The sequence below is a fragment of the Gallus gallus genome, chromosome 23 (assembly GCF_016699485.2).
Source record: "Gallus gallus isolate bGalGal1 chromosome 23, bGalGal1.mat.broiler.GRCg7b, whole genome shotgun sequence".
Taxonomy (NCBI): Eukaryota; Metazoa; Chordata; class Aves; order Galliformes; family Phasianidae; genus Gallus; species Gallus gallus.
This window is the reverse complement of record NC_052554.1, coordinates 971,037-984,691: the sequence shown is the minus strand read 5'-3', so window position 1 is coordinate 984,691 and position 13,655 is coordinate 971,037. Positions and strand designations below refer to the sequence as shown.

At 57.2% G+C, this 13,655-nt stretch overlaps 1 long non-coding RNA gene across 3 annotated transcripts; it reads left to right on the top strand.

Moving 5' to 3' along the window:
- The first annotated feature begins 4,369 nt into the window (after window positions 1-4,369).
- On the top strand, window positions 4,370-13,340 carry LOC768829. Of its 3 annotated transcripts, XR_006932066.1 has the most exons (7): window positions 4,370-4,490; window positions 4,820-5,128; window positions 7,139-7,258; window positions 9,913-9,999; window positions 11,007-11,097; window positions 11,317-11,468; window positions 11,571-13,340. It is a non-coding gene; the product is annotated as a protein kinase (cAMP-dependent, catalytic) inhibitor beta (long non-coding RNA). The 3 variants fall into 3 exon arrangements; XR_001469896.4 differs by lacking the exon at window positions 4,370-4,490 and having other exon boundaries at window positions 4,704-5,128; window positions 11,571-11,986; XR_001469897.4 differs by lacking the exons at window positions 4,370-4,490; window positions 7,139-7,258 and having other exon boundaries at window positions 4,704-5,128; window positions 11,571-11,986.
- Window positions 13,341-13,655: the final 315 nt, after the last annotated feature.

The following is a 13,655-nucleotide window of genomic DNA, read 5'->3' as shown; positions in this document are numbered from 1 at the left end:
GTAGGGTAGGGTAGGGTAGGGTAGGGTAGGGTAGGGTAGGGTAGGATAGGATAGGATAGGATAGGATAGGATAGGATAGGATAGGATAGGATAGGATAGGATAGGATAGGATAGGATAGGATAGGATAGGATAGGATAGTATAATAGTTCTGACGTGAAGGGACCTACAGTCTGCCAGTGGTTCTACTACCCAACATTAAAGCAAATCATTTGGAGTGTTTCCCAAATGCCTCAAACACGGGCACGGGACACCAGCAGCCTCTCTAGAAGCACTGTGCCCATGTCTAACAGCTTGGAAAGTATTGCAGACTCTGGGGTGGGTTCCACCGCTGTCCCTGGGGCGCTGCTGTGGAGAGCAGGGGGTTCCCCAGCGTGAGGCTTCAGGAGAAGGAAGCACTGTGAATTTTAAAGGTGGGTTGAGGTGTGCCCTTGCAGAGCTGCCAATGGGAGCCATGGGTTGGCCCCACATCCTATCCCCAGGGGTGCATCCCGCTCCGTGTCCCTGGCAGACCCTGCCTGAAGATGCAGAAGGTGTTCCCTTTGAAATCGCTGCAGGATGCAATTTAATTTGCAGGATAACGTTGTTGCAAAAGTGTTCTGAGAGGAGGGCAGGGGCAGGGTGAGAGGGCCTGGCAGAGCTGGGGCACCAGGAGTAGTGGGGGACATCTAAGGGACATCCCAGGGACATCACAGGGACACCTCAGGTACATTCAAAGGACACCCCGGGGACCCCAAAGAGACACCCAGAGGTCACCCCAGAGACATCACAGGGACACCACAGGGACCTCGTAGCATCTCCCCAGCCTGTCCCAGCATCTCTTCAGTCCACTTTTGCTGCCTGTCCGCTGACGCTGTCCCAGCAGATGGCAGTGCCGCAGTGACACCGGCTGCTCGGCTCTGACGTTACCCGGGTGACGTCCTCATGTCACCGTCACCCCTCACACCCCCGGATCGGGGCCATGAGTGTCACAGCACCGCCACCACCGCTCATCCCCTGCTGTCCCCATCCTGGGACGTCCTCACCAGCAGGACCAGGTCCTGGCAGGGCAGGTGGCAGTCCCCTGGGCACCAAAGGGCACGCTGGCATTATGTCCCACCAGACAAGGGGTGCTGCTGAGAGTGCATGGGGTGCTCCGTGCCACCATCCCTTCCCAGGAGCCCTGGGAGCAGCCCGGCCCCACACAAAACGACATCTGTCCTGCCCTGCTGGGGGGATTTCCCACCTCTATGGGGGGGTTTTAAAGCTGGAGGTGGCACCTGAGTGGCAGCAGGGGGACAAGGCTCTGTTTCAGGGATGTCACCCTGATGGTGAGCGGGTGGAAAACAAACGATCTCATGTGCCGGTATCTGGGACAATACCAGCTTAGCCGTGGGCGCAGCCAGAAGGGTTCCTGCTGAGCCCAAGCAATGCTATTCACGGATAAATCTACATTACAGTAATTAATAATTATTTATCATTGAGCCTGCATTTCGAAAACCAGCAAAATCAGAGCACTGCTCAGCACGGGCGTGAGGCAATCATGCACATCTGGGGGGAGATGGATGTGTGCAACTCCTGGCCCCACTCCTGGATGAGGTTTTGGGGCAGCCGGGACTCTCACAGCCTCATGCTGTGCTTCCAATGGGAGATGATGGGAAGGACAAATGCAAAAGTCTCGAGATTAAAGCATCTCCCTTCCCCCTTGCCTTTGAGTCAGGGAATTAGTTTTAAGCTAAGCTCCTCTGTAATGAGCAGACATGGGGGGACCAGCAACAGGCAATTGCATAGCTTTTAATTACAGACAGCATCATTACAGGAGCTGGCATTCCAACCCAGTGGAAAAAATAAGGCAGAGGTTGGGCGGCTTACAGTGCTCATCGGGGGTGACTTTTAGGATGGCCAATGTCACCTTGAAGGCAAAACCTTCTGCATGTGAGCTCCACCTCTGTCACTTTTCTTTGACCGTGGCCATGGCAGCACAGTTCAGCTGCAGTTATCCATAAGAAATGCCATTGGCCGCCACCAATTGCTCAACATCCACTGGGCTGGGATCTTCTACCCACATCCAGAAAAGTGAAGGGCCAGGGATTTCTGGCCACCCTCTGCCCTTGAGGGTTGATGTAGCTGTGCTTGCAGGCAGGGCTCCCGGCTGCCTTCCCATTTCCCTGCCAAGTCAGGATGGATGCTGTTTGTCTTTCTCATTATAGTGGCCAGATGCAGGGCAGGTGATGGATTGGAGCGTCACACAGAAGCTTCTGCACTGTCACAGTAACTGCTGGGCCTCCCACAAGGTGGAAAATTTTGGAGGATTAAGCTCTGTGATCAGCTAAACCAAGCCACCAGGATCCAAATCCGTAGAGGTGGAGAGGCAAGGAATTGAGGAAGCAAGAAGAGAGGTGAGGGAATAACCTGAAGGTGCCCATGGTCAACCCAGCTGGAGGACACGGCTCTTTTCTTGGAGCCATAAATCCACCTTGGAGACATTTTGGATTGATCAGGTTGGGTATTAGGAAAAAAATTCTTCTCAGAAAGAATGGGTGGGCATTGGTATGGGCTGCCCAGGGAGGGGGTGGGGTCACCGTCCCTGGAGGTGTCCAAGATCCATGGAGACGTGGCACTGAGAGACGTGATCAGTGGGCATGGTGGAGATGGGTTGAGGTTGGACAACGTGATCTTACAGACCTTTTCCAACCTTTATGGTTCGAGGATTCTATGATTTTCAGCATCTGCCCCCCACAGCTCACCCCAGCTCCAGATCTGAGCCCTCTGCATTGCTTCACAGAGATGCAGCAGCTCCTAAATCGGGAACAAATCTCCCCAGCTCTTCATGTGCATTTCCCACCCCATCACGTGGGACTCCATGCATCACGATAGAGCTCCATCCCAAGTGTGATGGGGTGTCCCCAGCGCCATCAGTGTGTCCCAGCAGACATGACCCCAACAGGACAATGCAGGTGTGCAGAAGCCCATGGAAAGCTACTCGTGATGTGAGCACAAAGTGAGATACATGGAGTGCATCCAAACAAGCAGTGCCACGATGCTCACCATGGATGGGGATGGGGATGGGGGACAAGGTGCTACCACCCCATGCCCTCCCAGCACCGTGCAAGGCTGCAGCAGCACTGTTCAGCCCCACGTGCCCAGCCGAGCAGATTTTCCTTGGCTGCCTGGGCTATATTTAGCTGCCTGTAAAAGGGGTTAGCGAGCAGCGCTGAAGCCGGTGGCACAGCTAGGAATGTCAATGGAAGAGCAGCCAGGGATAAAAAAAGCCCAAGCCGGGTGCTGGGAGCTTTGCACAAATCCCTACCACTGCAGGAGGAGGAGGAGGGGGAAACGGAGGAGGCAGCACCATGTCCTGCACTGGTGGCACCAGGCGATGGCCACTCAGTAACCCCACTCACTGTCACCACACTCAGCCATTTTGCTCTTTTTGGCTGGTTTGTAACACAGCAGCTTCCAGTTACAGGAAGTTACTGGAGCACAAACAACAGTCTTTGCCTTTTTGCACCCATTCAGACATAATTAGAGCCAAACTGGGTGAATCCCGTCATGTCCTAGCATCTCCCAGTACATCCAAGCATCTCCCAGCACATGGCAGCATCTCCCCAGCCTGTTCCAGTTTCACCTCAGTCCACTTTTGCTGCTTTCCACGTGCCCAAAGGGATGCACCAGGTTGGTCCCAGGGTCATGGAAAGTCCTTGTCCACGGACAGGGGCCAAGAGCCAAGAAACCTGCAGGTCTCCAAACCTGTGTCCCAAAATGCCACCTAACAGAGGGACTGACAGCCCAGGCGCTCAGCTCAGGAGTAACATTTCCCCCCCTGATACCCACATCCCCAGCAACAAATCAGGGCCTGAACCAGGCTGGAAATTATGCAGTTGGATCAAAGAGGAATTGCAAAGCACTGCTCTCCCTAAGAGGTGGCTTTTAACCCAGGTAGGAGCTGCAGGAAAACCAACCCTCACCTTGCTGGCCCACACCCTTCTCCATCCCTCCACCTTGGAGACAGGAGCCCATTTCCTCCTTCCTATTCCCCCCACCCCAAAACCATCTCCATTCCCCCAGACATTTCCCAGGGCACGGGGACGACATCTGTCCCCTCTCTCCCAGTGCCACAGCCCAGCAGGTGCCAGGATGGCATCGCCTCCTGCTGATACCCAGCGTGAGACTGCTGAGAGGGAAGACAGTCAAGGAGAAAGCAGAGCGTGAGCAGCTATAAATAGCGCTGGCCAAGGCTCCCTCCTCGCCTTGGTTGCAGGATTGGGTGTCCCTGCTCAACCCCACCATCGTCAGGCACCTAAAAACGTGCCTTGGTGGCTGTGGGGGATGCATCCCCATTGCGCACCCTCTGTGCCCCGCTGCTTGCACATCCCATTTCTTTCAATTCACGCCCTCTCTGCCTCTCTGCTCCACCATCACGCGTGATGCTCGTGGCCAGGCAGGGACCAGACCCCTCCTGGGGCGGGGGGGGCACAGGAGGATGCGCTGATCCTCGGCGGGCAGCAACCAAGTGCGGGACCAATCCGGGGAGGGGGGGGCGCTGCGGGGAGGCACCGCATCGACAGTCCCCATCCCCACCGCTGAGGCTACGCGGGGGCTGCGGGGGTGCCGCTGGGATCCCATTAGCCGGGGGGGGAGCGGATGGGGGGGGGGACGGGAGGGCGGGGCGGGGAGGGAGGGGGCCGTGTGCGGGCGCTTCCCCCGCGCCGCGCGTGGGCCGTGCGGGAGGAGGCGGCGGGAGCGGGCATTGTGCGGGCGGCTCCGGGCTGCCCCGGGGGCTGCTCGCAGCCTGGGAGCCGGGTCCGGCCCGTCCTGAGCCGCCGGCGGCGGTACCCACAGCGGTCCTCACACCGGCAACGGCACCGTGATCCACGCTGCTGTCGGCACCAGCGTCGGCATCACTCTTGACATCGGCACGGACATCGGCACCGGGTTGGGCACCGACGCCGGTACCTGGATCAACAGCGGCGTCGCCCGTCTGTGTTGGGATCGACGACGGCATCGCGTATTGGGATCAACGGCGGCACCGGCAGCCGGGTCAGCACCGGCATCGCCGTCTCCGTCGGTACCACCATCGCCATCGGTACCACCATCCCCATCCACATCCACACCGACATCGACACCACCGCCGGCCCCCGCGCAGCCCAGGTGAGCAGCTGATGGCCGGTGGTGGCAGGAGGCCCTGAGCCCCCCCCGGTGCTGGTCCATAGCAGCGCAGTAAGGATTGAGGTGGGGTGCTGAGGGCACGGCGATGCTCTGGGGATGAAAGTTTGCAGCGGGTGGTGGTGCTGAGGAGGGCTCCGGGGTGCATCCCAATGGTTTGGAAGTGTCTCGCAGGGGTCTGGTGGTGTCTGTCGCCCCGTCTGGAGGCTGCTGGCTCCAGGGTAGCTCAAAGTGAGCAGTGATCACACAACAAGCGGTGTTCAGGGTGGCACCTCTGTCCCATCCCAGCCCTGCCCCCTCCTCCTGTTCCTTGGTAGATCCCAGGGTAACCACCATCCCCATCATTCTGCCCCATCTTCACGTCCTCTTCCTTCAGTCCCGTGGGTCCCCACAGCCCCAAACTCGTGCACATTGGCCCCCATTGGTGCCAGGGGAATGGGCTATTTTGGGACTACGTTGTTTTGGGGAGTGGGGAGCTGGAGGGGCTGCAGGCAGCAGGAACCTGGCGACAGTGGGCACAGGTCTGAGCATGGCTCTGTGCAGGACGCATGCGGGCACATCTCCCAGGCATTGAGGAAACCTCTTGGGACCAGGGGGTTTCCCCAGGGACAACACCTCCTCACTGCCTTCAGGGCAGCACTTTGGCAGGTTGCCCCCGCCAACACTTGGATCGGGTCCCTTTGGCCCCCAGAGCTGGCTGCTGTCCCTTGGCTGGGTGGCAGTGCCACTGAGGGTGTGGCAGGGGCAGAGTGGCTCCTTCAGCTGTCCCGTGCTTCCCCCAGTACAGCCTGTGACCTTGGGGCTGCCCACTGCACGACATCACATTCCTTGCTGCCATGTGGGGGGGCAGGAGGTGGCTGGGACGTGGGGATACTCAGAGGACTGGTGACAGCACGTCCCCTGCTCCAGGAGTCCAGTGTCCTGCTGTCTGTGGCTGCAGGATGGAGTGCTTATGGCTGTGGGGTGCCTGACCTTGGTGCTGCCCCACACAGCCCAAAGGACGTCCCATGGTGCCACCAGGACAAGGACAGGTCCAAGACCTGCTCTGTCCTTGGCTCCAAGCAGATGGCTCGCGCTCAGCCAAGGCACGGTTGCTCCATCCCTATGGACTGCACAGGGCTGGGGATTCCAAACCGTGCTTTGATCCCAGATCTCCTCCCTCCTCAGCTTTCAATCCCGTTCCTGCCAGCTGCAGCGGGGAATCCCGGAGATGCTCCCAGTTCTACGCAACACCTCACTCCAAATTCCCACCCTTGGGAAGCCACTTCGGTCCCTTGCCCTGGGGACACAGAGGTGGTTTCCATCTCCTTTAATGGGGCAGTTGCATGGGGAAGGAGAATCTGATGGCTGCCAGCATGAGTGGACATGGCTGTGGGGTCAGGGTTAGGGTTGGGGTTATGGTTACGGTTAGGGTTATGGTTAGGTTTTGGGTTTGGGTTATGACTATGGTTAGGGTTAGGGTTAAAGCTAGGGTTAGGGTTGAGGTTGGAGGTTAGGGTTAGGGTTAGAGTTGGGGTTAGGTTGGGTTGGGGTTGGGGTTGGGGTTGTGGTTAGGGTTTGAGTTGGGTTTAGAGTTAGGGTTAGGGATAGGATTGGGGTTAGGGTTAGTGTTAGGGGCTCCCTGGGAAGCTGCTGTCCCCAGCATCTGTCTTTGTATCCACCACCTCTTGGGGCACAAGGAAGGGGTCTCTGTGGGGCCAAGAGCCATTTGTATGGCTGTGGGATGGTGGCAGGAGGTTCCCTCATGGACGTGGTACAACACCCATGTAGGAACCCATAGCCTCAGATCAGGTCTGTCAGCTCCAGCCTGAGTGGCTGCTGGAGAGCCGTGTGTAGAGGGAGCCTGAAACTGCTACAGAATGAAACCGAGTTATGTGTGGGTGACACAATTATTATGTAAAATTATAGTTTGTGCTGTCGTCAGAGCAGCTAACTGAAGGTTACAGTGGGAGCTGTATTACTGAGGGCTCAATCATTGTAATTACCTCCCATTAGATCACCTTCTTTACAACTGAGACCTGGCGGAAGGGGGAAGCTACAGGAAGACATTCCTGTCCTCACACTCCATCCTCCTCTGGACACATCCTGCAGACAGCAATTAGAGGTCATTAGCTGGTGGGTATAGGTGGCGCTGATCTTTCCCACCTCAGCATGGTCCAGCCCAGCTTTGTAGGGATTTTCTGCCATCGGTGCCTTTTGGGATGCTATGCTGCCCCATAACGAGAAACACAGACCTGGGCACATCGGGGTCTGCAGGCCAGGGGACACCTCTGCCTCATGCATGCACCGGATTCACATTGGCATCAGTTGGGTTTGCCCTTCAGATGCTCAGGGAAGCTCTGAGTTTGGATGTCAGCGAGTGCATGAGCCAGTCGTGCTGCTACCCTCGAGCAGGACTTGCTCTGATTTGTGTTTTCAGCATTATAAGCAAAAGTGACAGTTCATGCAAACAGCTTGGAATCCTGTCTGGAGAGACTCAGGTTGGATTTTTCCTGGTTTAATGAGGGCATTAAGCACAGCCAAGCTTCGCTGTCAGCCCTGAGCAGCAATCCTAGCATGGAGCAGCAACACTGCTTGCTCCTCTGCAAGACCACATCCCATGATTTCAGTAGAGATCACCTGTGCCCATCTCTGGGCTGGATGTGATGATAAGGGCTTACAGGGTGATAAGAATTACGGTGTAAGGCCATTAGGCTAACAAGCAAATCCACTGCTTGGTGACAAGGAGACACGATAGGAGCACACATTTGCATTGAGGTGACAGAGCCACGGGCTGGAGGCTGGGGGCACTGGGCTGTGCCTGACCTTTTGGGGCTGGACATCAATTTGAGGGGATCCCACAGTAAATCCCGTGGCCATTACTCCATGCTTTGGAGCAGCAGCAGATCCCCACCCGAAAACACTGGGGCCAACCTGCTGTCTGTGTGGGAGATCTCCAGATCGGTGTTTAATTATGGCCATCTGCTGCTCCAGGCTTCAGATGCACCTCAGTGCGTTTGGTCTCTGCTCAAATCAGCCCCATTGGGTTTTCCTCGATGCTGGTTTTCTTGCCCGAGGCTCCCATTCTCATCTGATATGGGGCAGTTCTTTGTTCCCCAGCTCCCAGCACTCATTTGTATTCAGCATTAGGCTTTACGAGCGCTTCCCTTTTTTAATTGTGCTCATTATCTCCTAATAGCCTCAATGCTATGGGGTTGTGGGTGGGTTTTTTTGGACACTGCAGCATTTCCAGCCTTTGTTGGAGGACACAGCACTGATCCTTTTCCAATAGAGTGTGAGGAAACACCCTCAAAAGGCTGAACCCTAATCAACCCAACCCAACACAACACAACCCAACCCAACACAGCACAACTCAACCCAGAGCCCTCAGTGGCCCAAGCCCACTTCCAGTAGCCACTTGGAGGATAAAAAGGGAAATTCTTACACCTGTGATTGAACAAATCCCTCTTAAGGGCCTCCAGCTCCACCCCAGAATAGCTTTCAGGAGATATTTTCTCCCGTTATGGTGCTGGGAACTTAGGTAGCATGAATGGAAATGGCTGTCTTCGTTGTGCTCTTCTCTTTCAAAACTCAGGCAAGGGAAAACCTGCGTGAGAGCCATGTCCCCGTGCTGTGTCTTCCCTCCACCCCATCCAACCATCTCCAATTGCAGCCCATCTCTTTCAGGGATTAAGACCTATTTCTGCACCACTCTCCTCTATCCCATTAAGGGCATTACAGCAGCCCCAGGACCTTCCATGTGACTCCTCCTGAAAGAGAGGCCATGCTAAGCCTCACGGAAATGGCCCTGCTTGGAGGGGAAATCCCCACCGCAGGGTGGAGATTGGGGTTTATGCAACATTATTTGTCCAACACCGCTTTTAATTCGCTGCCTGCAGGGCAATAAGCTGGGCATGGGGCAGACAGCTGCACCTTGGACCTTGTTCCTGCAGCAGACGTAGCCCAGAGATGGGAAGGACCCAGCCTGGTCCTAAGGGATGTTGCTGCACATTTCTGCAGCGCTGGAGCCGCTGGGGCTGCCGGGAAGGCAGCTTTGATCCAGTCCTGCAGGCTGCTGTCTGACTGGGTTGTGCCCAGCTGTGCAGACACAGAGGGAAAGAGGCTGTGTGTGTGTGTGTGCATGCGCGTGTGCACTCATCTGGGCATGCATGTCTGCATACATATGCATGCATCTCTGTGTGCATGTGATCACACGTGCATGCACGTTTGCACGTTGATGCACGCTTTGCGCACGCTCCCGTGCTCACACATCACTCTGGCTGAGGCATGAGCAGCCAGGCCCTGCTCCCAAATGGTTGCCAGGGTGACAGAGTGCTGCTCCTGCACTGCCAGGATGCTCCAGCACCAGCATTAGGGACGCTGCAGCCACGTGCTGGGGCCGGAGCAGGGCGCTGTTGGGCTGACTGCTCCCACCAGGCAGGCAGAGCTGCGATGCAACGTGAAAGAGGTGCGCTCAGATGTGCGCTGCGGGATGAGAGATGCTGAAAGCTGCAGGTGACGCATGCACATGCGTGCCTGAGTGCACCATGCATGCAAATGCATGTTCCGTGAGGCACCGTGCATGCACACACGTGTGCCAGAAGGTACTCTGCATGCAAACGTGTGCCAAAGTGCACTGCTTCTGCACACTCGTGCCAGGGGACACCACCATGCACTCGGTGGGATTCAGAGCCAGCTCGGGGGTTCCTCATTCAGCCCCAAGGCAGTGCAGGGCCAGATCCTGCCCCGTGACTCACAGCCTGGTTAATCATTCACCTCCTCACCCACAGCCTCAGCCAGGGTCGCTCCTCCTGCTCCTGTGGCCGAGGGGACCGTGGCTCACTGTCTGCCCACCAGAGGCTCTGAGGGAAACTCCGGTGAGTTTTGCTGGGGCAGAAGGGCTGGGGACACGGGCAGGGCTCCTGGGCACCACTCAGCACCACACCAGTAGGTAGGGAGGGAAGTCTTGAATATAGCCTGCAGAGAAACACCAAAGGGGAATGCAGGCCAGCGTATGGGCTGCAGGAGGGGGAGCCATGCCTGCGAGGTCACTGACTGTCCTCAGTAATGTCTGTGCCATCCCTGTACCCACCACAAAGCTTCCAGCTTGAAAGAACCCTGGTGCAAAAGTCCAGGATATCCATCAGTGCTGAGAGGGACCTGGCAGCGATGTGCCCAGGGCTGGCCAAGATGACGTGCCACTGCCTGCCACCTCCATGGAGTGCAGAGAGCTGCCTGCAGCACAAGTCCCTCTCCAAGGGACATTTTGGGGTTCATTTTATGCATGGCCAGGCTGAGAATGCTACATCCTTGACTCCTGGCAAAGCAGACAACCCTGCTCTTTCCTCTTGGCCTCCCTTAGTGTCCCACCTCCCTGTTCCCATCTTGGTTCATCATCCCTCCATCCCTTCATCCATCCTTCCATCTCAATCTTGGTTCTCCATCCCTCTATCCACCCCTCCATCCTTATCTGGGTTCTCCAATCCTCTCTCCATCCCTTTTCTCTTTCCATCCCTGTCTCCCTCCTTCCCTCCCTCCCTCCATCCATCCCTCCCTCCCTCTCTCCATCCTTCTATTTATTGCTCCTTCCATTCATCACTCTTTCCATCCCTCCATTCCTCTGTCCGTCCCTCCATCCTTCCATTCATTCCTCCACCCATCCTTCCCTCACCCCCATCCCATTCTCCTTCCTGCACCAAGCACAAGAAGACCCCTCCCTGCCCTTCACAACTTTGCTTTAGTCACTCACAGATGCGCTGCAGGAGGGAGCTGGGTGCTGCACCCCACACCTCTCCCACCCCACTGGAGACCTCTCCACCCCCCTTTGCACCCCACTGGCACCACAGCTATGGGCTCAGCTCACTCTCTGCTCTGCCTCCCCCAGGCCGGAGCCGGGGGGCTCCCAGCCCACAGCCTCCGTGAGCAGCACCCAGAGCAGTGAGGAGACGCAGCCAGGCCAGGCTGGAGGGCGCCCGGTAAGGATGCTGGAGGGCTCGGTGGTGGGGCAGAGGGTCCCAGAGCATCCCTTTTTCCCACAATACTGCAAACGAGGGCAGGGGTTCCTATGCTGAACTTTGTGCTGGGGATGGGGGAGCCCCACAGGGATGGTAGAACCCCAGGGCAAGGTTTGCACTGTGGTTGGTTGTCCATCACTCCGTGGGGACAGTGATGGGGAAGGGACCATATCTCATCAGGGTTAGCATGACCGAGGTGGAGCCGGTGCTGGACTTCGCATCCTCAGGGAGGACCGGACGCCGCAATGCCCTGCCTGACATCCTGGGCTCACCGGCAGGCGTCAGCCCCTCCGACCTGCCCCTCAAGCTGGCCGAGATGTCCCTGAGCGCAGGTGGGTGCTGGGTGACACATGGGGGTGGCACATGGGGGTGGCACATGGGGGTGGCACATGGGGGTGGCAGTGTGGCCGCTCACCGCCTTCCTCGCACCACAGGCAGCTCCCAGGAGATGCAGTCACCTTCTGCAGAAGTTCCTCCACCGCAGCCCCAAAGCCCGGAGCTGAAGGACACGTCCTAACCCTGCTGGGGGACTGAGCGGTGGGGTGAGGACGCTGCGGAGCATCCGCATCGCTGCCCTTGTGCCATGCAGCGAGAGCATCGCCTGCAGGAGAGGAGCCACGCAGGGACCTGTGGGGACAAAGGGACACTTCATGCCCATACAGGGCAAGGATGGGGACGTTCACCCCACAGGAGGACACTTTTCTTCCAGAAGCAAGCGGCCAGGGGGGCTATGCCATGAGCAGCCCAGGGGGTCTGAGTGTTGTTCACTGTGATGTTTTGGGTACCATGTCCGTGTCCTGTCCTTTTTCCAGTGGGTGATCCAAGATCCTTATTTTTATTTTTATTTTTATTTTTTTGGAGGAAGCATCATTGATGGGTTGGGGAGGAGAACCTCCTCTCAGCCAGCACCTCACCAAGGGTTCACCCCATAGGGTGAGCACCCCAGAGTTCTCCTTGCATCAGGGGAGCAGGGAGCTCAGCTGGGATCGTATTGCAAAGCCACCCTTGGGGATGGTGACATCTCTGCCACTCACAGCTCTGCTGCCCGCTGGAATAGGACTTACTGCTGGGGACAAAACATGTGGCTCAGCTCCAGAGCATGGCCGGGGTGAGCTGCTGGAGGGATGGAGTGGGGCACAGTGCTCATATCTGTCCCTGTTTCTGGGTGGTAACGGAGTGGTCACCCATAGCTGTCACTGTGGGACCGATGAATGGAGTCCTAAGGCCACTCTGCTCTGAGCAGTGCTGGGAGAGGGGAAAAGCTGTGTGGGGTGGGTGGCACTGAGAGCCACAGCGTGTCCATGGGCACGTGTGGGAGTCGGTGCTGCTGGGGGTGGGTGCTGTGTGCATGGGTGCTCATGTGCAGAGGTGTCCGTGCACATGGGTGTCTGCGTGTGTGAGTGACAGTGTGCAATAATGCCCATGTGCACGGGTGTCCGTGTGCGTGTGTGCCTCTGCGTGTCAGTGTCTGTATTTGTGGGGGTTGGTGTGTGTGGGTGCTGCTGTGGGTGGGTGTCTGTGTGTGTGCACCTTTCTGCATCAACATGCGTGGGTGCCCATGCACATGGGTGTCTGTTTGCACGGATAGCAGTGTGCAATAACATCTACATGTGCGGGTGTCCATGCATGTGGGTGTCCGTGTGTGCGGCTGCGTGGATGCCCAAGTGTGTGGATGTGGATATCCACATCGATGGGTCTTCATGCCCACGGGGGTCACTGTGTGATAATGTCCGTGGGCGTGGATGACCACATGCACCGGTGCTCATGTGCGTGGGTGCTGCTGTAGATGGGTGTCCGTGTCCATGTGCATGGATGCCAGTGTGCAATAATACCCATGTGCGTGGTTGTCCATGTATGTGAGTGTTCATGTGTGTGGGTGTCCATGTGCATGGGTTCTCCTGTGGATGGCTGTCCCAGTGCACATATATTCATGTGTGTGTGTGTCAATGTGTGTGCACATCTGTGTTCCATGGCCCTGCTGCACCAGGGGGATGCTGGGAGCCCCAGGGCTGTGCACATTTGGGACTCTGATGCCCAAGGATGGTTCTGGGAGGAGCAGAGACAGGTGACCCCTCCAGGCCACGGCCTGTCCCCACCCTGTGACACCTGGAGGGTGTGTTAAAGGAGCACTGTGCACTCTGGGGGGTAGCTGAGTGACTCCCAGGGCCATGGTTGGATAATAAACTGTGTGTGTTTCCCTGTGACACAGTGCTCCATGCTCTGTCCCCATGGGGGCTGCTGACTGTCCTGCCCAAGGGACAGGGGCTCCCACTCGCAGCCCCTTCGAGGCCATGGGGAGGAGGCTGAACTTGAGCCCTCAGCTATTTTTGGGTGCCTGCAGTGCCACCCTGGGGATGGAAAGAGGGACAAAGTGTCTCTGAGTGTCACCCAGACATGATCACTTTGACCCTTATGCCACTGCCTTGCAGTGCTCGTTATGAGGACACACGATGGTTCCCACCCAATCCCCAAACCCAATGGGCTGAAATTGGGCAGAAGATGCCTGACCCCACAGGCTC